Raw genomic sequence first — 23546 nt, forward strand, 5'->3', positions numbered from 1 at the left:
CACAGTAGGTTAAAAAAAAAATGTGTATTTTGAACAATGCCAAAATAAATGGGTATGTCTGGTGCTCGCTTACTGCCCTGTTACTAAAGAAACTGAGATTCTGAACCAGATGGTGTATGTTGTCCTCTTAGGCCTGCTTCTGTGTCTGAATATACTCAATTTAATGTGTTTCATTTTACCATAGCCCTGCCTGTAACATTTTGAAAGCTCCTAATATTACAATTAACAAGTCTCTCAAATGAATGTAATTCCAGCAGTTGAATCATACTCTCTAACAACAAAATTAAGAAATAGATTCTTTAAATTTTGTTTATTTCCTTCTTCAAAATATTGGATCAATGGGATGTATTTGCATTCTAAACTGTTAATTATTTTGAATGTATTTTGATTATATAAACAATGAGGCAAAATATGGAAGTTCCTTAATTTCTCTAGTTAGTTATTTTTTTAAAGTTGGCTCAACCATTTAATAATTTAATTTTGCATTTTAGGATTTAACTATGTCATAAATCTAGAAGCTGCTCAATGCCTACATCATATTCTATTGAAAGCTTTGTGTTCAAGAAACACTTTTATACATTAAAACTTTCAAAAAACCTTATTGGATTGTATAAATTTATGAAAACAGCAAATGTTTGTTTCAATAAGCTAAGCAATAAGGGGTTTATAATTCAGTTTCAAGATCTCCCACTTTAATTTTGCTCTTGTATTTTCTCTGTGCTAAAAAACTATATATTTATATCCTATAGTCATTAAAACTTGAAAAATGGAATGATGCTAATCTTAACACTTTGTAGTTTGATTTGCTCACTTAATATTATATCATAGACAGATGGATCTTCAGGCCAAAGAGTTTTGCTGTAAGGGTACAGAAAAATGAGATGGACGCTAGAGAGGTAAGATATTTCTTTCTTTCTTTTTTGAGGAAGTCTATAAAATAAATATTTAAATATTTTAAGTGAATCCTTCAAGTCGTTGTCATTTTTTCATAGTTTGTCATGATTTTCATAGTTTCGTTTTTAATGTTTAATTCTTTGATTTATTTGGATTTAAAAAAAAAAAAGAGTAAGCTGGCCAGTTGTCTCTTCACCATTTATTTTGTATGCCACTGATTGGAAATACCACTGTTATATGTCAATGTCCTATATACATTTGGGCTCATTCCCAGATTTTCTGTTCTGCTCCACTGATACGATTTTTCCCCATTGTTACTATGTATCTGAGCACATCACTTTCTTTTTTTTTTATTCTAAAACTAATATCCTGCTTACAATATTTGTTTATATAATTCTTCATCATAGTCACCAATGAAATTTATATTGCATTAAAGTTCAGAAACTAAAGTTCCAGGGTGGTGAAACTCTGAATTTTATTCATTGTTCAGCGTCTCCCTAGGATATACTTTCCTTCCTGACACCTCTGAAAATGCTCATTTGCCTCCTTGATTTCTTTCCCCACTGTGTACCTTGCTCTGTTTCCTCTTTCCTATGAGAACTTTGTCCATATACACATAGGTATACAGAGAGGGAAGTGTTTGCTATGGCTATTTCCTCACAAAATTGAATGTTTTCCAAATTTGCCTCTGGTCAGTGGTCTCTCAGTCGACCCAGCTGGGTATACCCCTCATAGCTCCTGTAACCAAGGCAATGCATTAGCTACATCAGCTCAGTTTCACCCTTGGCTACACTGTGGGGTAGAGGGCTGAGGTGGTTGTGACTTTTTTAATGACAAGTTGTAAAAACCCTATAGCTCTAGATCTTCAGATTTCCAACCTTAGAGGAAGTGCACTGACACTGACACAGGAAGAATGAAAAATATTATGGGTGGGCCGTACAGATAGTAGCATTACCACAGTGATGTGAGGGGAACTGACAGGGTAACCAAATATGAATTGTTGTAATTCAGCCTAAGTTTTTCTTGTAGCTGGTGGATGTGGCAATAATTTAGAAAGAGCCTTTCTAGAGACATATAATCCAGAGATTTATTTTTCAATGAAAGTAATGAAACAAATAAGGCTACATTCTAGTTTTTTTTTTTTTGTTTTTTTTTTTTTTTGAGATAGAGTCTCACTCTGTCACCCAAGCTGGCGTACAGTGATGTGATCTTGGCTCACTGCAACCTCCACCTCCGGGTTCAAGTGATTCTCGTGCCTCAGCCTCCTGAGTAGCTGGAATTACAGGCACCCACCACCACACCTGGCTAATTTTTATATTTTTAGTAGAGACAAGGATTTACCATGTTGTCTAGGCTGGTCTCGAACTCGTGACCTCAGGTGGTCTGCTTGCCTTGGCCTTCCAAAGTGCTGGATTACAGGCGTGAGCCACTGCATTCAGTCTACATTCTAGTTTTAAATGAGAACTTCCTGGTAAATAAAATTTCTCATCTACTATACAACATGGTAATAAAGAATGAACATTTTGCTTTAAAAAAATAAACAAGTGAGCAAGACAGTTACTTTAACTTTAAAGTATTTGAGTAGATTCATCATAACATTGAGGGATAAATGTGAAAAAATATAATGAAAATACAACTTTTTGATTATAACATGATCAGTTAATTAAGAAGCAAAATTGGCCAGGCATGGTGGCTCACTCCTGTAATCCCAGCAGTTTGGGAGGCTGAGGTGGACAGATCACCTGAGGTAGGGAGTTTGAGACCAGCCTGACCAACATGGAGAAACCCTGTCTCTACTAAAATACAAACTTAGCCAGGTGTGGTGCCACATGCCTGTAATCCCAGCTACTTGGGAGGCTGAGGCAGAAGAATTGCTTGAACCTGAGAGGTGTATGTTGCAGTGAGCCAAGATTGCACCATTGTACTCCAGCCTAGGCAACAAGAGCGAAACTCTGTCTCAAAAAAAAAAAAAAAAAAAAAAAAAGCAAAATTTGCAATAATCATACCACTGCTGATTATTATAAACCTATTATATTTTAGGATTCACATAATCCAATTCTAGAATGCAAAGAAAAAAAGCCCATCAAAAAAGTAACAGATTAGATTATATGTAAAAATTGACATGTAATAGATTAATGTAAAAATGGACAATTTCCGCATCATACAATAAAACTGTGTTTTGAAGTACAATATATTAATAGAATATTTGAGGTACAGTAAAGCCAACAGATCAGGAGATGGCTGTGATTGATAAGATAATTTGTTACTCACAGTTCCCAAGAGGCAGGAGCATGACACACCATGGGAGGACACATGAGAAGCACCAGGGTCAGTTAATAGTCAGAGGGAGGGAGAGGGACTGTGTACAAGAGCCTTTATTATGGTTTCTCAAGAAAGAAACAGGTGAGACAGGGTAAACAGGCTTAGGATTGGCTAGTGTGAATCATTTCAGTTGGTTCTGGGGCATAGGGGTGCTCCCTAGCTGTCTGGTACCTGGTTCTAGGGTTATTAGGACAGGTGGATCGTGGCTTAGAATATGAAAGCAAGATAAAGAAGGTGGCTGGTGCGTGGACACTGGATTTGTTTGTTGACATTTAACAAGTGTGCTCAAAGATGAATCATTTACTATCTCTAGGAATTAGTTAACCCTGGAATGGGCCAGCTCCTTCTGGTCAGCAAGACTCCAAGAGGTCAACGTACCAGAAAAGAAAATAAAAGGCATGCTTAACACATACTACCATGTTAATTTTTAAGCTGAAAATATAATATAAGCTTCCCAATGTATAGAATATGTTCATCTTAAAGAACTCTAGATGGAATGACCACTCATACGTATAGTCCCACATGGTCACAAATTGCTATCCTCATTACTCTATTTTACATAGCAGTAAGATGAGAAATAGAGGAGGCAAAAATCTGACATAATTGTAATTGTTTTATGATAAAAGGAAGGTTAGGAGGTAGCAGTTATAGAATAGTAATTTTTATAATAAAAAGTTATTTTTCCTATAGGTATTTCAATGTAAAGGTTCTGCTTTTATTATAAATGCAGAGCTGAACAACCAAAATACCACTAGACAAATCCAATATTTGATTATATCTACTTTTTTTTTTTAAGGTTTTTCTTTTCCTATTACTACCGCTACTGTATTGTTGGGAATACTCTCCTTATAAATACTTCTCATGTTTTTCACATTTATCACTTAATGTTATGATAAAGAAAACACTAACTTTATTTATATATTTATTTATTTTATTCATTTGAGATGGCGTCTCACTCTGTTGCCCAGGCTGGAGTGCAGTGACCCAGTCTTGCAACCTCCACCTTTCATTCCCAGTTCAAGCAATTCTCCTGCCTCAGCCTCCTGCATAGCTAGGATTACAGATATGCGCCACCACGCCCAGCTAATTTTTGTATTTTTAGTAGGAATGGGGTTTCACCATGTTGGCCAGGCTGGTCTTGAACTCCTCACCTCGTGATCCATCCGCCTTGGCCTCCCAAAGTGCTGGGATTACAGGCATGAGCCACCGTGCCCAGCCCACTGACTTTTTTTTTAATTATAATTTTTGTTTTACTTTAAGTTTTGGGATATATATGCAGAACATGTAGATCTGTTACATAGGTATACATGTGCCATGGTGGTTTGCTGCACTTACCAACCCGTCATCTAGGTTTTAAGCCCTGCATGCATTAGATATTTGTCCTAATGCTCTCCCTTCCCTTGACGCCAGCCCCTGACAGGCCCCAGTTTGTGATGTTCCCCTTCCTGTGTCCATGTGTTCTCATTGTTCAACTCCCGCTTATAAGTGAAAGTATGTGGTGTTTGGTTTTCTGTTCCTGTGTTAGTTTGCTGAGAATGATGGCTTCCAGATTCATCCACGTCCCTGCAAAGGACTTGAACTCATTCCTTTTTATGGCTGCAACACAAACATTTTTGAACAAAATAATCAAATTTCTCAGTCAACGGTATTTTTTAAAGCAAAGAATGTTAATTTTTTTATTACTATGTTGTCGTATAAGGATGTGAAGAATTTTATTCACCAGGAAATTCTCACGTAAGAAGTATGCTCTTTACCAAAGAATTAAGTGGAGATTAGGGTTTGACCAGGAGGAAGGAAGGTCTAGAAAAGGAGGAAGGAAGAAAGAGAGACACTTTGGAAGGAAAGCTGTCTAGGAGAGTTTCAGGAGGGAAGTGAGAGTGAGAAGAGGCTCAGAGTTGTAGCAGCCACTGAGGAATTTGAAGGAAGTAGAAAGAAGCAGCAATGGAACCTTCTCATTGGTCTTGGAACTATGAAAATAACATCTGGAATTATTTTCAGTGACTTTTTTGGTGTTCTTTTTTTCTTTGAATCCTAGAACTGGATTATGTGAATCCTAAGATATAATAGGTTTATAGGAGTCAGCCGTGGTATGATTATTGCAAATTTTGTTTCTTAACTGATTCTGTTGTAACCAAAAAGTTCTATTTTGTTACATTTTTTCACATGTATCATTCAATGTTATGATAAATATAGTCAAATGCTTTAAAGTAACTATGTTGCTCACTCAACTGTTTTTTTTTTTTTTTTTAAGCAAAGGTGTTAATTCTTTGCTACCATGCTGTGTGAGGTGAGGAATTTTATTCACCAGGAAATTCTCATCTAAAACTAAAATGAAGCCTCATTTGCTATTTTGTGTCCATAACTGTTACAATATGGTACTTTTCAAACTAAGGAAATTTCTTTGATTAGTATAGTGATTTTTTTCTATGTTGAGTTGGGAAATCATTTATTTGGAAACAAATTAACTTTTCCTCTCTCTCTATATATATGTCCAAAGCTTGTTTTTTTTTCTGACAATTGCTGCCTTTCTATTACCAGTAGTATAGTTGTGTTCTTTTAGTGGCTTCTAATATGGTTTAAAAAGATTATGCTTTGTGCTTTTTCCCCCCTTAACATATGTTTGCAATAGACTTCAGAGATACTTGTGTATTTTCTATTTCAGATGTATGGTTTAAATAACTATATAAAGTCTATAATATCATGCTTTGAGAATCTAATCCATGTGCTTACAAAGTAGTCATATAACTATAATTAATTGATGCTGGTGAACCTGGAGAACACATTTCTTTTTAAGTTTGTGTTTTGTCTTGATAACATGCCATTTTTGGCAGTTGTTATCAAAGGAGATCCCCATGAAGTAGCCGCTGTAGGCATGGGACATTAAGTAGATATTAAAGAAGGTTTCTCTTCCAATGAACTTCAGGAATCTTTGGAATCTGTGAGAAGAGGAAGAAGAAAGAGCACAGCCCCTTTCCCAGATGGAGGGTGTGGCTGGCCAGAGTTGCCATTGCAGAACTGGCGGTGACAAGCGCCATCTGCCATGGCAGCTCAGCTCTGGCCTTTTCCCAGAACGGCAGCATCAGTGTTATAGTTCCTTGTGAAATTGGAGAAGTTAATTATACTTTAAAACTTTTTTCTGTTGCCATAAAGATGCTGACTTTGGTATACAGGTAAGGATATATCTGTATAAACTGGAAGAATTACGTGAGGAATTTTCACTTGAATGTGGGCATTAAAATTAAGTTCTAGAGCCAGATTGGCTGAGTTTGAGGCCTGGTTCTGTTGCTTACCAGTCCTATGACAGGGGAAGTTACACAATCCTTCTAAGCCTCAGTTTCCCATCCACAAAATGGGAGTGGTAACAGTACCTACTGCACAGTTGTGAGAGCTAAATGAAATTGTGTGGGTAGAGCACTTAGGAGCACACAGTACACATTCAGTACATGCTATTATCATCATCATCAATATCACCAGTCATTTAAATAATAGGCTCCTTTATTACATTTGAAGTAATTTATTATGTGGTATAATGGGAAGATCACTAGACTTGGAGTCAAAATCAAAGGTTTCTTGGTCCCGATTTTACTATTCTCCTCTGTGATGCCTTGAACATGCTTCTTAACCTCTCTGGACTTCAGCTTCCTCACCTATAAAATGGGATGATACGATGTTTAAGTCCTCTTTCAAGATATTATTTACTTCTTTTTATGATTTCTTTTTTTTTTTTAATTTTATTTTATTGCATTTTAGGTTTTGGGGTACATGTGAAGAACATGCAAGATTGTTGCATAGGTACACACATGGCAGTGTGATTTGCTGCCTTCCTCCCCTTCACCTATATCTGGCATTTCTCCCCATGCTATCTCTCCCTAACTCCCCACCCCCCGCTGTCCCTCCCCTATTTCCCTGCAACAGACCCCAGTGTGTGGTGCTCCCCTCCCTGTGTCCATGTGTTCTCATTGTTCAACACCCGCCTATGAGTGAGAACATGTGGTGTTTGATTTTCTGTTCTTGTGTCAGTTTGCCGAGAATGATGGTTTCCAGGTTCATCCATGTCCCTACAGAGGACACAAACTCATCGTTTTTAATGGCTGCATAATATTCCATGGTGTATATGTGCCACATTTTCCCTGTCCAGTCTATCATTGATGGGCATTTGGGTTGGTTCCAGGTCTTTGCTATTGTAAACTGTGCTGCAATGAACATTCGTGGCATGTGTCCTTATAGTAGAACGATTTATAATCCTTTGGATATATACCCAGTAATGGGATTGCTGGGTCAAATGGAATTTCTATTTCTAGGTCCTTGAGGAATCACCACACTGTCTTCCACAATGGTTGAACTAATTTACACTCCCACCAACAGTGTAAAAGTGTTCCTATTTCTCCACATCCTCTCCAGCATCTGTTGTCTCCAGATTTTTTAATGATCGCAATTCTAACTGGCATGAGATGGTATCTCAATGTAGTTTTGATTTGCATTTCTCTAATGACCAGTGATGATGAGCATTTTTTCATATGTTTGTTGGCCTCATATATGTCTTCTTTTGTAAAGTGTCTGTTCATATCCTTCATCCACTTTTGAATGGGCTAATTTGTTTTTTTCTTGTAAATCTGTTTTAGTTCTTTGTAGATTCTGGATATCAGCCCTTTGTCAGATGGGTAAACTGCAAAAAATTTTTCCCATTCTGTTGGTTGCCAATTCACTCTAATGACTGTTTCTTTTGCTGTGCAGAAGCTGTGGAGTTTGATTAGGTCCCATTTGTCTGTTTTGGTTTTTGTTGCCAATGCTTTTGGTGTTTTGGTCATGAAGTCCTTGCCTACGCCTATGTCCTGAATGGTTTTGCCTAGATTTTCTTCTAGGGTTTTTATGGTGTTAGGTCTTATGTTTAAGTCTTTAATCCATCTGGAGTTAATTTTAGTGTAAGGTGTCAGGAAGGGGTCCAGTTTCTGCTTTCTGCACATAGCTAGCCAGTTTTCCCAACACCATTTATTAAACAGGGAATCCTTTCCCCATTGCTTGTTTTTGTCACGTTTGTCAAAGATTGGATGGTTGTAGATATGTTATGTTGCCTCTGAGGCCTCTGTTCTGTTCCATTGGTCTATGTCTCTGTTTTGGTACCAGTACCATGCTGTTTTGATTACTGTAGCCTTGTAGTATAGTTTGAAGTCCGGTAGTGTGATGCCTCCCGATTTGTTCTTTTTGCTTAGAATTGACTTGGCTATGCAGGCTCTCTTTTGGTTCCATATGAAGCTTAAGGTGGTTTTTTCCAGTTCTGTGAAGAAGGTCATTGGTAGCTTGATGGGGATAGCGTTGAATCTGTAAATTACTTTGGGCAGTATGGCCATTTTCACGATATTGATTCTTCCTAACCATGAACATGGAATGTTTCTCCATCTGTTTGTGTCCTCTCATTTCGTTAAGCAGTGGTTTGTAGTTCTCCTTGAAGAGGTCATTTACGTTCCTTGTTAGTTGTATTCCTAGGTATTTTATTCTCTTTGTAGCAATTGTGAACGGCAGTTCGTTCTTGGTTTGACTCTCTTTAAGTCTGTTGTTGGTGTATAGGAATGCTTGTGATTTTTGCACATTGATTTTGTATCCTGAGACTTTGCTGAAGTTGCTTATCAGTTTCAGGCGATTTTGGGCTGAGATGATGTGGTCTTCTAGATATACAATCATGTCGTCTGCAAATAGAGACAATTTGACTTCCTCCTTTCCTATTTGAATATCCTTTATTTCTTTTTCTTGCCTGATTGCTCTGGCTAGAACTTCCAGTACTATATTGAATAGGAGTGGTGAGAGAGGGCATCCTTGTCTAGTGCCACATTTCAAAGGGAATGCTTCCAGTTTTTGCCCATTCAGTATGATATTGGCTGTTGGTTTGTCATAAATAGCTTTTATTATTTTGAGATACGTTCCGTCAATACCTAGTTTATTGAGGGTTTTTAGCATAGAGGGCTGTTGAATTTTGTCAAAGGCCTTCTCTGCATCAATTGAGATAATCATGTGGTTTTTGTCTTTGGTTCTGTTTATGTGGTGAATTATGTTTATAGACTTGCGTATGTTGAACCAGCGTTGCATCCCCGGGATGAATCCTACTTGATCATGGTGGATAAGCTTTTTGATGTGCTGTTGCAATCGGCTTGACAGTATTTTATTGAAGTTTTTGCATCTATGTTCATCATGGATATTGGCCTGAAGTTTTCTTTTCTTGTTGAGTCTCTGCTGGGTTTTGGTATCAGGATGATGTTGATCTCAAAATATGATTTGGGAAGGATTCCCTCTTTTTGGATTATTTGGAATAGTTTCAGAAGGAATGGTACCAGCTCTTCTTTGTATGTCTGGTAGAATTCAGCTGTGAACCCATCGGGACCTGGGCTTTTTTTGGGTGGTAGGCTCTTAATTGCTGCCTCAACTTCAGACCTTGTTATTGATCTATTCAGGGTTTCAACTTCTTCCTGGTTTAGGCTTGGGAGGAGGCAACTGTCCAGGAATTTATCCATTTCTTCCAGGTTTTCTGGTTTATGTGCATAGAGTTGTTTGTAATAATCTCTGATGATGGTTTGAATTTCTGTGGAATCTGTGGTGATATCCCCTTTCTCGTTTTTTATTGCATCTATTTGGTTATTCTCTCTTTTCTTTTTTATTAATCTGGCTAGTGGTCTGTCTATTTTGTTGATCTTTTCAAAAAAACCAGCTCCTGGATTTATCGATTATTTGAAGGTTTTTTTGTGTCTCTATCTCCTTCAGTTCTGCTCTGATCTTAGTTATTTCTTGTCTTCTGCTAGGTTTTGAGTTTTTTTGATCTTGCTCCTCTAGCTCTTTCAATTTTGACTATAGGGTGTCAATTTTAGATCTCTCCTTTCTTCTCATATAGGCATTTATTGCTATATATTTTCCTCTAGAGACTGCTTTAAATGTGTCCCAGAGATTCTGGCATGTTGTGTCTTTGTTCTCGTTGGTTTCAAAGAACATCTTTATTTCTGCCTTCATTTCATTGTTTATCCAGTCAGCATTCAAGAGCCAGTTGTTCAGTTTCCATGAAGCTGTGCGGTTCTGAGTTAGTTTCTGAATTCTGAGTTCTAACTTGATTGCACTGACTTCTATTAAAACTTACAGTTCTTTTTTAAAAAAGCCCTGCCCTAATAGTAAACTTACACTAGTAGTATCTAAACATGCTTTCTCTCTCTCTCTTTTACACACACACACACACACACACACACACACGCAGAATTTTACTGTGGGATTTACTTTATAAGTCCCTAGGCTGATGCAGAAGCATTGAGCAACATAAAAATCATATTGGCTTTTTTTTTAAGGTCACAATGATACTGCACTGCAGAAAATGACTAGTGTTTTCTAGCTTAATACACACACACACCCTAACATCTTACAAATAAGACCTTTTCATATGAGTCCATAATTTTTTGGCAATGCCTTTCGGCTTGACTTTTTTTTTTTTTTTTTTTTTAGATGGAGTCCCACTTTGCTGCCCAGGCTGGAGTGCAATGACACCATCTTGGCTCACTGCAATCTCCAATTCCTGGATTCAAGTAATTCTTCTGCCTCAGCCTCCCAAGTAGCTGGGAATACAGGTGTGTACCACCACATCTAATTTTTGTAATTTTAGTAGAGATAGAGTTTTGCCATGTTGGCCAAGCCGGTCTCGACCTCCTGGCCTCAAGAGATTGGCTCACCTCAGCCTTCCAAAAGGTGTGAGCTACAGCCCCCCAGCCTAGCCTGACCACTTTGATGTAGATTAGTTTTGACTTAGCCTTTAAAGCCAACACTGTTAAACAACAACTGAAATGAAATATGTATGTTTTGAAAAAAGTTACCAAGATAGTTTGGGTTCTCCTGAAAGTTGAGCCTGAATCAAAGGTTTGCAGGAGGGGTGACCCCAGGAAATAAGAAGGGAGTGGAGAGAGGTAGATTATGAAAGAGGGAAAACTGATATACACGTGAGTCATCCAAGTGATAGGAGTACAATTCCACTTGGATCTCTGAGTAGTGTGGGTCTCTGAGTAGGTAGCCTCTCAGAATTGTCTCTCTGTTGGATGGAATCCTGGAGAATTCATCATCTACCACCAGTTCTGTCCGTCCATTGGTTGGAGTTGCCCTAGGAGTGTTAATTGCCTTGTATGTCCAGGCTGTGTTTTGTAAGGGTCTGGTGGGCTCCTGGGAGTTCAGCGAATGATTTGAGGCAAAAGGTGGAGACTAAGGTGAGGGTGTGTGGTGGGCTCCATAGCTGTATCTGAACTAGAAGAAACTGTTTACTGCAGCTGTGACCAAAATCAGAGGTGAGTTAAGAGGATGGGACACAGGGCACCAAAACAGGCTGCTACAACTTCCCTTTAATCTGGCTACCTGCTGTCTCACCCTATTTGGGACACCCAACATTTCCTTGGGCCTCTTGCCCTCATTGTGGTGGGAGTGAGTGTGAGGACTGGGATGGAGGGGCACTGGGGGTCAGGGATATCCATATGTCTCTGGTGAAAAGCGTTTGATTATAAAATGAAACTCTTTTTACAATGGGATATTGTTATTTTGGCGTGGGGGTGAAGGCAGGGGAAAGGCATAGAGACGGGGTGAGGCTGAGAGTGAGGCACTTGCAATGTCAGCGATGTTTGTTTGAAATATTATTAGGCAATAAAAAATAGTGTTTATTTTGATGCAGTGTTTTGATAGGATTGACAAATGACAGGTCAAAATGTCATGCCTTTACCCCCCACATGTCTAAATGGCCTGGTCTGATCAGTAGCATAAGCACATTCTATCTAGCTGGATCTAAAAGAACTGAAATGTAAATGATTTTGGATAAGGTAATATTCATGCTAAATTTTTATTGTATATATTTAAGGTATACAACATGATGATTTATATACCTATCTCAATATACATATACCTAGAGATATAATTACTACAGTCAAGCAAATTAATATATCCATCATCTACCTCACAGAGTTACCTTTTGTGTGTGTGTGTGTGTGTGCGCGCGCGCATGCTAAGAGTACCTCAAATCTACTCTCTTGGCAAATTACCCATCTATGATACAATATAATTAACTACAGTCCTCATGTTGTACATTAGATCTGTAGACTCATTAATCCTGTGTAACTGCTTTATGCAAATATTTGTATTGAAAAGACAAAGATAATTGGAGATGCATATTTGGGTGACAGACTATTGTTTCCATAATTATGAAAAGGTTGATCAATATTTTGATAGAATCATTTTGACAATGATAATTCATTGCAGGCTAAAAAAAAAATTCCATGTGACTTTCAACTTTTAAAAATTACCAGATAACATGCCTAATAGATACTGTCACCTCTCCTAGCCCCATCCCCTCCTTGATTCTCATCTTTTCCTTTGTTCCTTCTCTCTTCTGTAAGGAAATTACTTTTAAAATGTCTTCTTCATTTATTGTTTCTCCCCAATAAATTTACCATGTTAGCCATTTTTAAGTACAGAGCTGTTAAGTATATTCATAGTGTTGGTTGTGGAAACATCACCACTATCGACCCACAGAGCTTTTTTCATCTTGATAAACTGAAACTCTGTACCCATTAAATAATAACTCCCCATCCCCATACCCCAGCCCAGGCAACAACCATTCTACTTTCTGTCTTTATGACTTTGACTACTGTAGGTACCTCATATAAGTGGAATCATACAATATTTGTCTTTTTGTAACTGGCTTATTTCATTTAGCATAATTCCCTTGAGGTTCATTTATATTGTGGCATGTGTCAGAATTCCTTTCCTTCTTAAAGCTGAATAATATTCCATCATATGTGTATATACACACACACACACATACACACACACATATATATATAGTTGTTGTTGTTGATCAATTCATTTACTGATGTATGCTTGGGTTGGCGTCTATCTTTTGGCTGTTGTGAATAATATAGCTATGAAAATGGGTATACAAATAATCTCTTTGAGACCCAGCCTTCAGTTCTTTTGGATGTATACTCAGTCATAGAATTGCAAGATCATATGATAATTCTACTGTTAATATTCTGAGAAACTGTGTTTCTGTTTTCTATAGCAGCTACTCCAGTTTACATTCCCACTCACAGTGATAAGAGTCCAAATTTCTCCATGTTTCCTGATATTTATTATTTTCTGGTTTTCCAACAGTAGCCATTCAAATGGTTGTGAAACTCTCTTTCTCCTTTAACTGGTACAGGATGTGAGGATTCCAATTGCTTGGAATCAGTTGTCCTGGAGAGCCTCTGGGTAGAGGAAGCCAGTAGCTCTTGGCAGTGGTTACAGAAACGAGACACAAGATACACTTAACTAGAAAATGCATTGCTGGGCAGAAGTTCACTGGGATCATACAAAATAGGCTCACCACAGTCATTTATTTATTTTGTTTGTTTGTTTGTTTTGTTTTGAGATGGAGTCTTGCTCTGTCACCCAGGCTGGAATGTAATGGCGTGATCTTGGCTCACTGCAACCTCTGCCTCCTGGGTTCAAGAGATTCTCCTGCCTTAGCCTCCTGAGTAGATGGGATTACAGGTGCCTGAGACCAGACCTGGCTAATTTTTGTATTTTTTTTTTTTAATAGAGACAGGGTTTCACCATGTTGGTCAGACTGATCTTGAACTCCTGACCTCGTGATCCTCTTGCCTCAGCCTCCCAAAGTGCTGGGATTACAGGCATGAGACACTGCGCCCAGCCACCATTTATTGTGTTTGAATAGATTCACTCAGGATAAATGGGAAAACAAAACCTCTTCAGGTATGATGCTGTGATAAGCGTGAAGAAAAGCTGTCTACCTTGGTTTTACTCCAGTAGTTTTGCAAGAAGTCTTAAGTAGTAAAGATCTAGATACTCTGGAGGGTGTCTGGGGAGTGGGGTGGTGAGCAGTTAAACTTCCTATGAGTTATACTTTGGTGAAATGCTTCCTTGGAACAAATGCATCTATAATTCTCATGAATGCCTCTCACGGAGCTTTAAGGCAGTGAAAGAAAAATATCCAGTGTGCCAGCATATTCAAGGTGTGGTCTTGGGGTTTCAGCCAGCTTCAGCAGCAGCATTGGCTTTGGCCTTCTTTTTTTTTTTTTGCTTCTGGTTCGGGTGATTCCAGGGACTTTTTAACCTCCTGCCTGTACTTGTGGCTCACTCACTTTGCACACATGGAAGCCATTTCTACTGTACGGGAAAGGTTCATTTCCCCATGACCCCACATTGTGTTTTTCCAGTGCTCAGCAATTGGGAACAAGTTTATTGTCACCCAGCTGAGGAAGTTAAGCAAGAGCGTCACACCGGTATTTGTGAAGGAGGGGGCTTAAATATGGGTAACAGAGGAATGTGATGTGTTTACTCTGGCAGCAACCTAAGACATTAAACTTCCTCTTCTCCTGATCCTACACCTCTCCTTCCCATCACCAGTGGTTAGGCAACAGGGTGACTCTCATTGGATGAATTTTTGTATTTTTTTTTAGCAGGGACAGGGTTTCACCATGTTGGTCAGGTGAAACCCTGTCTCTACTAAAAAAGTACAGGTGTATCCCCCTCCACGCCGTTTATATGTTGAAGCTCCAACCCCTGTGTCTCAGAATGTCACCATATTTGGAGATAAGGTCTTTACAGAGGTGAATGAGGTAAAATGAGGCCACTAGGGTGGGCCCTAATCCAATGTGAGATGTCTTTATAATAGAGAGAGACACCAGGGCTCCTGAGGCACAGAGAAAAGCCATATGAGGGGACACAGAAAGAAGGTGGCCATCTACAAGCCGTGGAAGGGGGTCTGGGAAGAAACCAACCCTGCCAACACTTTGATCTCAGATTTCCAGTCTCCAGAACTGTGAGAGAAAATATTCTTGTTGTTTAAGGCCCTCAGTCTGTTGACCTTGTTATGGTGGCCCTAGCAAACTAATACAGTGGCCTTGTGCAAGTGAGACAGTGGAGAAAAAGAGGAAAACTGGTTTTTCCCTCTTTTCCCGTGTGTGTGTGTGTGTGTGTGTGTGTGTGTGTGAGAGAGAGAGAGAGAGAGAGAGAGAGAGCGAGAGAGAGTGAGAGAGAGAGAGAGAGACAGAGACAGAGAGAGAGAGAGAGAGATTAGAGAGCAGGGAGGGGCAGAGATGAAGCAAGCTAAGTGGAGAGAGAGCAGGTGAGTTTTCTTTTGCAGAACGTTGTCTATGAAGGGGCAACTCTGCTTTCCCTGTGCCTTTCCTGTGAATCTGGGAATTTCCACCCATCCCTCTCACCGCATGCAGCGGGTGGATTGGCCAACCCACGAAGTCCCAGTAGGATCCCCCAGGCCCAGGAGAACCTGGCCTGCGGTCCTGCCAGCTCTTGGCCCAGCTGCCCAGTACTCTCAGCGTGATGGGCAGGGACTTGGCGGGAGGCAGAGGGATGTCGGGGTCAGGGTCTCAGCCACTGACTCGGGTCGCGGCTCTGCTGAGCGAAGCACGAGTTCGACCCGTTCGCCAGGACGGAGGGCGCGGACGTGGCCGCACTGCCTGAGGGGTCCCACCCCTCCGAAGGACGCCGCGGCGCAAAAGCCAGTAGGGACGCCCCCTGCGGGTCACACGACAAGGCCAGCAGGGCCGCCACCAGAGGGCACCAGCGGCTGGGACCCGCAGGAAAGGGACAAAGACCGGGCGGCGCAGGCGAGGCGACAAAGGTTTTGAGATCCTAGCCAACTAGAGATGAATTAAAATTGAGATAATGCATTTCTGATTGAGTCACTATTTTTTTTCCCCTCGAAGTGTAATTTATACAATAACAGGTATTTCCTTGGCCTTTTGTTTGAATATTCAAAGTAGTTACAGAAAAAAGTGACAAACAATGATTTTAAGGCTCCAAGCAGTCCAGCTAGTGGAATGGCCAGCAATGCCTTAAAATTCTACCTTCTAGCCTAGGGTGTACATAAGTGTGTATGTGCATGTGGGGTGTGCATGTGTATGTATAAGCATGTGGGCGTGGTGATATGCATTTGTGAGTGTGTGTATGACTGTGTGGGGTGTGTCTGTGAAACACTTTGGGTTGCCTCATGACCACCTCTCCTTCCTGGCAGTACCTGACTTAATGCTCAGGTCACTGTGGAGATGGCCCCTGCCTGCCTCCATGTACCCGTGTAGCCTCTGCTGCCTAGTGACACACAACCCTGCTAGGAGGCTTGCTCCTTCCACTAAATCCCTATGACTCCAGGCTGCCACTACCATTGCTTCTTCCTTTGAACTTTCAGTATTGCCATCGACTTCAGTGTTCAGGGAGCTACTACCTGGAGTCTCTTTTGTCCAACCCAGCTGCTTGCTTGGCTGATCTATCGGAAGTGGCATTGCATTTTTCTACCTTAGGGTCAACTCTTTCTCATCCTCCCTCTGTCCTCTCCCTTCCATTTTGACCTTTAGGGAGTGCTCCACTCCTTTACATCTACTTTCTTCCTCTCTATTTTGGAGTTTGAAATAATCATATCTTTTCAAGAACACACTATTCCACAAAACAGTATATGAGTAGTCTCCTTAATGCAGTAGTTATGTTTCTATTTTCTTTTGAGACAGAGTCTCACTCTGCTGCCCAGGTAGGAGTGCAGTGGTGCAATCTCAGCTCACTGCAACCTCTGCCTCCTGGGTTCAAGTGATTCTCCTGCCTCAGCCTCCCAAGTAGCTGGGATTACAGGTCCCACCACAACACTGAGCTAATTTTTCTGTTTTTCAGTAGAGACGGAATTTCACCATGTTGGCCAGGCTGGTCTCAAACTCTTGGCCTCAAGTTGATCCATCTGTCTCACCCTCCCAAAGTGCTGGGATTACAGGCGTGAGCTACCGCGCCCGGCCTATAAATTATGTTTTAATGGCTGATATGGATGTTTCCCTCGATTGTAACTTGACATTTTAGCTGCTTAAAACAAGAAGCTTATACTCAGTAAATGCAAACACTTTTCTCCTCTAGAGATTTATTTTTTTGGCATTTATAAACCTCCCTTTGGACACTTCATTTTTTTCCCTATCCTTATGCAGCAGAGTATGTTCAGCTTTTGGAAACAATACTTACTAGTTTTATAATTTTGCTAGTTCTTTTCTCCTTTTAATTGCTCTTTGGATTTTCTCCAAAATGTTAGCATTTATCTCCAATTAAAAGGTGCCAAAAACGTGGCCACATTTCTTCCCCTATCTTGGAGCTAAGCTAACTTGCTTCCTTAATTGAGCAAGGCCTCATCTAACTATGAATATAGCCAATTGAGCTGTAAAAGAAAGAAAGAATCAAATTTTGAGCTCCAAGAAGGACATTTTTATAAGAAATATAGCACAGTTTGAAAAATTTCAGAGACAGAGTCTCACTCTATTGTCCAGGCTGAGTGCAGTGGGACAACCTTGGCTCACTGTAGCCTCAAATTCCTGGGCTCATGCGATTCTCCCACTCAGCCTCCTGAATAGCTGGGATTATAGGTGTATGCCACAATGCCCAGCTATTTTTTTTTTAATTAAAAAAAAATTTTTTTTTTTTGTAGAGACAGGGTCTTGCTATTTTGCCCAGGCTTGTTTCGAACCTCTGGGCTCAAGTGATCCTCCTGCCTTGGCCTCCTGAAATGTTGGCATTACTTACAGGTGTGAGCTACCACACTTGGCCTGGTACATTTTAAAATTGGGACTCACAGTCCTTTCTGTAACACAATGACTCTCAAACTTTTTTTTTTTTTCTTTGAGACACAGTCTTGCTCTGTTGCCCAGACTGGAATGCAGTGGTGCAATCTCGGCTCAATGCAACCTCCACCTCTCGGGTTCAAGCAATTCTGCTGCCTCAGCCTCCTGAATTAGCTGGGATTACAGGTGCCCACAACTATGCCTGGCTAATTTTTTTTTTTTTTTTTTTTTTGGTATTTTTAGTAGTCAGCGTTTCACCATGTTGGCGTGGCTGGTCTTGAACTCCTGACCTTGTGATCCATCCGCCTTGGCTTCCCAAAGTGCTGGGATTACAGGCGTGAGCCACCAGACCTGGCCGGGCCAGCTCTCAAACTTTAGAGTCAGCTGGAAAGCTTATTAAAAAGGTGTAAGCCCAGGCCTGTCTCAAATCAAGTTAGAATCTTCAGGAAGTAGGATTCAGGCAAGTCTAGGAACCACTGCCACAACATGTAAATATCTGAGGATTAAGGGCCTGTTGCTACAGAGTATTATCTTGAGATTGAATTAGTAGCAATTTGAATGATGTTATTCATTTCAATAAGGGAAAGAAAGTAAGAAGGGGACTAGCAATTAGTGAGTGCAAACTTCAGGGCCTTTGCATCTGCCGTTTTTGCTACCTGGGATGTTCTTTCTCTACATGTCACTTTCCTGTCTCCTGCTCAGCATTAGTGTCAGCTAGAATTTGCTCTGATCAGAGAACTCTTCCATGCTAGTCTTTTTTTTTTTTTAGACAGTCTTGCTCTGTCTCTCAGGCTGTGGTGTGATCTTTGCTCACTGCAACCTCCACCTCCTGGGTTCAGGTGATTCTCAGCCTCCCAAGTAGCTGGGATTATAGATGCATGACACCAAGCCTGGCTAATTTTTGTATTTTTAGTAGAGATGGGGTTTCACCATGTTGGTCAGGCTGGTCTCAAACTCCTGACCTGAAGCGATCCTCCCACCTTGGCCTCCCAAAGTGCTAGGATTATAGGTGTGAGTCACTGCACCCTAGTCTGATCTAAAGAAACATCTCCTCTTCTCACTCCCACTATCTATTACCTCAGCCTGTTTTGTTGCCTTAATAGTACTTACTGTAAGGCCGGCTGCCTTACTGGGAGCTCGGACACACATCCTTCCCCGCTTTTTCCGAAAGCTCGGACAAGCTCGGGCATGTTCCCTTTTCCCCTTTTCGCACAGCCTGGCCTTCCCTTAAAGAACCCAGTATGCAAGCAGGGTCTTGTGATTTTAGCCAATAGCAGCTGAGTCTTTCTAGCCAATAGCAGCCAAGTCTTTCTAGCCAATAGCAGCTGAGTAATTCTAACCAATAGCAGCCAAGTCTTGTATGCAAACAAAGGCTTATAACCTTATCCAATAGTAGTCCTGCTCTCCCACAACCAATCGAGCTCCTTCACTCCCTATAAAACCCCACATCTGAGAGGAGTCCGTGAGACTTCTCTGGCCTCTCCTGTCGGGCCACAGAACCTTGCCCGGGAGCCTGAATAAATTCCTTCATATTGGATCTTCTTGTGTTGGCCTCAGTTTCTTCTTTTTAAACTCGGTAAGAACCCAAGAACAAACCTTACACTTACTAATCATTGTCTGAAATGATCTTGTTTATAGATTTATAGTTTATTGTTTCTCTTCCTCTATTGGAACATACTTCCTAAAATCTCAAGCCTAGGACAGTACCTGGCACATAATACGTGCTTAAAGGTGAATGAATGAATGAATAAATATGCTAGTTTTATAGATACATGATTTCACTGAATCCCCACAGCTACCTAGTAAAGTAGATGTTGTTCTGCCTGTTTCATGGTTGAGGAAACTAAGGCTCAGAGAAAGCAAATCACTTAGGCCAGGCACAGTGGCTCATGCCTATAACCCCAGTACTTTGGAAGACTGAGGCAGGAGGATCATTTGAGGCCAGAAGTTTGAGACTAGTCTGGGCAAGATAGCAAGACCATGTCTCTACAAAAACATAACTGGGTGTGGTGGTACACACCTGTAGTCCCAGGAGGCTGAGGCGGGAGGATTGTTTGAGCCCAGGAAGTCGAGGCTGCAGTGAACTTTGATCATGCCACTAGAGATAGGGTGAGTAACCATTTCTAACCAAGAAAGGAAGGAAGGGAGGGAGGGAGGGAGGGAAGGAGGGAGGTAAAATCACTTGCCCCAAAGTCACTTTGTTAGTGGCTTGTGTTCTTGGCATTTGAACCCAGGTCTGTGTTTCTTCTAGTAGCACATATCAAGCAGTAGGAGATGCTGTGCCCAGTTAACAGAAATGGAAATTATTTCCCTGTCCTCAAGGTGCCTGTATCTCAGTGGGATGACAGATCTGCACACACATATAAGGACAGGCAAGGTTTAAACGTGGTGATGACAGTTAATATGGTAGTGATTACTTTTTGAGTTGCCCTTTTCTCTGGGAATGGCACCTTCATACGCTCAGTTTTTCAGATGTCTTCTCTTTGTTTCACCACGAATGGCCATCCAACGACTAAATCCTGTTAATTTCTACCTCCTAGTTATGACTTAAATTGCAAGGGATATGGAAATATATCCTCACAGACATCCCTTCAGAGAGGTGACCATGCTTCTTCAACTGATCTGCTACCACTGCTTTGTCATTTCCACGCTCCTCCTCTCTAATCCATTCACAGTCTGCAATTTGTCTTTCATTTCATCCATTCCGGAGCCAGACAGTGCCTTGTAAAACACATTTTATTTCATCTCTTTAAGACTCAAGAGCTACCCATAGCTTTTAATATAAAGTCAAAACCTCTTGGCGGCTCAGTCACTCTTTATTCTTTCAATCTTTCAGCCTCTTTTTCTTTCTTTCTTTCTTTCTTTTTTTTTTTTTGTTTGAGACAGAGTCTCACTCTGTAGCCCAAGCTGGAGTGCAGTGGTGCGATTGTGGCTCACAGGAATCTCCACCTCCAAGGCTCAAGCGATTCTCAGGGCTCAAGCAATTCTTGTGCCTCAGCCTCCTGAGCAGCTGGGACTACAGGTGCGCACCACCGTGCCCAGTTAATTTTTTTGTATTTTAGTAGAGACAGGGTTTCACCATGTGAAACAGCCCCGGCCTCCCAAAGTGCTGGGATTCCAGGCATGAGCCACCGTACTCGGCCTCTCAGCCTCTTCTCTTATTTTGTCCTTTCCTACTCTACATTCCAGCCTTCTGCTGCTTCATACAACATCAACTCTTGTCTCCTGACCTTTGCACAGCTGTTCTTTATCCCTGGATGATTCCTTCCCTCACTCAGGCTGAACACCTCCTACTCATCTAGGAAGCCCTCTCTGATCACCTGGGGCTGTTTCACATGGTGAAACCCTGTCTCTACTAAAATACAACTAAGTGCCCCTCATCTGCACTTCCACAATACACTATTCATCCTTATGTCATTATAAACAGTATTGTAATTAACTTTTGGCTATATCCTCCAAGAAGTCATGTTCATCATTGACTGTTAGTGAATAGCGTTGTGCCTGACGTTGAGAAGGTGCTTAATACTTTGTTGTTGTTGGTATACGAAGGAAGTAGGTTGCTGGTGATATAAAGGCATTTGTGATGGAATTACAGGCAGGAGGGGAGGAGGATCCATTTTGACAGACAGAAGCCTGGTCCTCTGTCTACAAGCACTGTTGTAACAAAATACTACAGACTGGGGGACTTAAGCAACAGAAATTCATCCTTTCACAGCTGTGGAGGCTAGAAGTACAGGATCAAGGTGTGGGCAGAGTTGGTTTCTGCTGACGCCTCTCTCCCTGACTTGTAGACGGCGTCTTCTTGCTGCGTCCTCCTGTGAGCTTTACTCAGTGTGCAGTGTTGATATGGTTTCGCTGTGTCTCCGCCGAAATCTCATCTTGAATTGTAGCTCACATAATTCCCATGTGTTGTGGGGAAAAAACCAGTGGGAGATAATTGAATCATGGGGGCAGTTCCCCCATAATGTTCTCATGGTAGTGAATAAGTCTCATGAGATCTGATGATTTTATAAGGGGTTCCCCTTTGGCTTGATTCTCATTCTCTCTGTCTGCCACCAGGTAAGACGTGACTTTCACCTTCTGCCATGATTGTGAGACCTCTCTAGCCATGTGAAACTGTGATCATATATATATATATATATATATATATTTTTTTTTTTTTTTTTTTTTTTGAGACGCAGCCTCACTCTGTCACCCAGGCTGGAGTAAATGGTGAGATCTCAGCTCACTGCAACCTCCACCTCCTGGGTTCAAGTAATTCTCCTGTCTCAGCCTCCTGAGTAGCTGGGATTACAGGTGCAAGCCACCATGCACAGCTAATTTTTTTAGTTTTAGTAGAGACAGGTTTCACCATGTTGGTCAGGCTGGTCTCAAACTCCTGACCTCAGGTGATCTGCCCATTTTGGCTTCCCGAAGTTCTGGGATTACAGGTGTGAGCCACCGCACCCAGCTGAAACTGTGAGTTTATTAAAGCTCTTTTTCTTTATAAATTATCCAGTCTCGGATATGTCTTTATCAGCAGTGTGAAAACAGACTAATACAGTGAATTGGTACTGGAAGCACATCCCTGTGTCTCTTCTGCTTCCTGTAAGGACACCAGTCATGTTGGATGAGGCCCCACCCTAGTGCTTAAACATATACAGCCTTGTTTTAACTTAATTACCTCTTTAAAGGCTCCATCTCCAAGTAGTCAGATTCTGACGTACTGGAGGCCTGGGCTTCAATATACGAATTTGGTGAGGGGACAAAATTTCATGACACTCCCTTACCTCCATTTGGACAATCTAAAGGTCTGTGCCAACTCCCGAGAGCCCTGAAGAATGGGCTGAGGCCTCTGTTGTGAGCACAATAGCTTCTCCTTCACCCATTTCTTGCCTTCCTCATTTTCCCCCAGGTGGGTCTCCTTGGATGGCATTACATTGCTAAAAATGGCAGATAAATTGACTTCATGCCACTCTGTCTTAGAATCTGTCTCCAGAGACCCTTTCTATGACCCTCAAATTACAGGAGATGGTGGCTACTTATCTGCATATACTGCAAATTCTGATCTCTGCTGAGGCAATATCACACTAAGTATGACTGAAGACTTTATTCTCTGAGGAGCAGCACCATTTAAAGAGAAAGATGTGATAATATTACCAGTCTGAGGGGTGACATTTGTATAATCCTCAGTAGCTGAAAAACCACAGAACAGAGAGTATCAGATGAAGTTTCAACCCTGAGACCCATTTTATGTACCTGTTTTCTGTCTCTTTAGTTCCTTTTTGGAGTTATTACATTGCTAAAAATATATGCAATCCTGTTTTACTTTTAGAGCTTCCTTTCCAACGGGCTGCTGATTTTGTTGTTTAAATAGGCCCACTGACCAAATGAAAATCGGAATGCTTATTATAGCACATGTACCTTTCTGCTGATCTTTAGGTCGTGGATTTTGAAATCTCACGTTATTTGACAACATGTTCAGGAGAAGAAGCATTATGCCCGACTAGTACTGGCGTTGTAGATGGCAGAATATCTCACGGTACTTAGGAACTGGTTTAATTAATCCAAAGCCTACCTTTCTCCCTCTCCCTAAGGGTGTTCCTAAGAAGTATGGTTAGAATGTTGTAATCAGTAAGTTTGAAAAAATTAAAGTTCTTACCATGTGTCTAGGTGGATTCTGGCTCAGTGTTTGTTTGGATAGCCCAGGAAGATTGGTGGACGGAGTGATGGAAGGTTCTA

The 23546-nt window shown here is 40.9% G+C and overlaps 1 protein-coding gene across 1 annotated transcript in view; it reads left to right on the top strand.

Moving 5' to 3' along the window:
• The first annotated feature begins 827 nt into the window (after positions 1-827).
• RNF182 (ring finger protein 182) overlaps positions 828-23546 on the top strand; it is a 104878-nt gene continuing 82159 nt past the window's right edge. The window contains exons 1-2 of the mRNA XM_012476573.2: positions 828-896; positions 10690-10811. The gene's annotated coding sequence lies outside the window, so the exon portion shown is untranslated. The remainder of the gene's footprint in view (positions 897-10689; positions 10812-23546) is intronic.

This window comes from Aotus nancymaae, unplaced genomic scaffold (genome assembly GCF_030222135.1).
Source record: "Aotus nancymaae isolate 86718 unplaced genomic scaffold, 86718_ANA_hifiasm-v0.15.2.pri h1tg000051l, whole genome shotgun sequence".
Taxonomy (NCBI): domain Eukaryota; kingdom Metazoa; phylum Chordata; class Mammalia; order Primates; family Aotidae; genus Aotus; species Aotus nancymaae.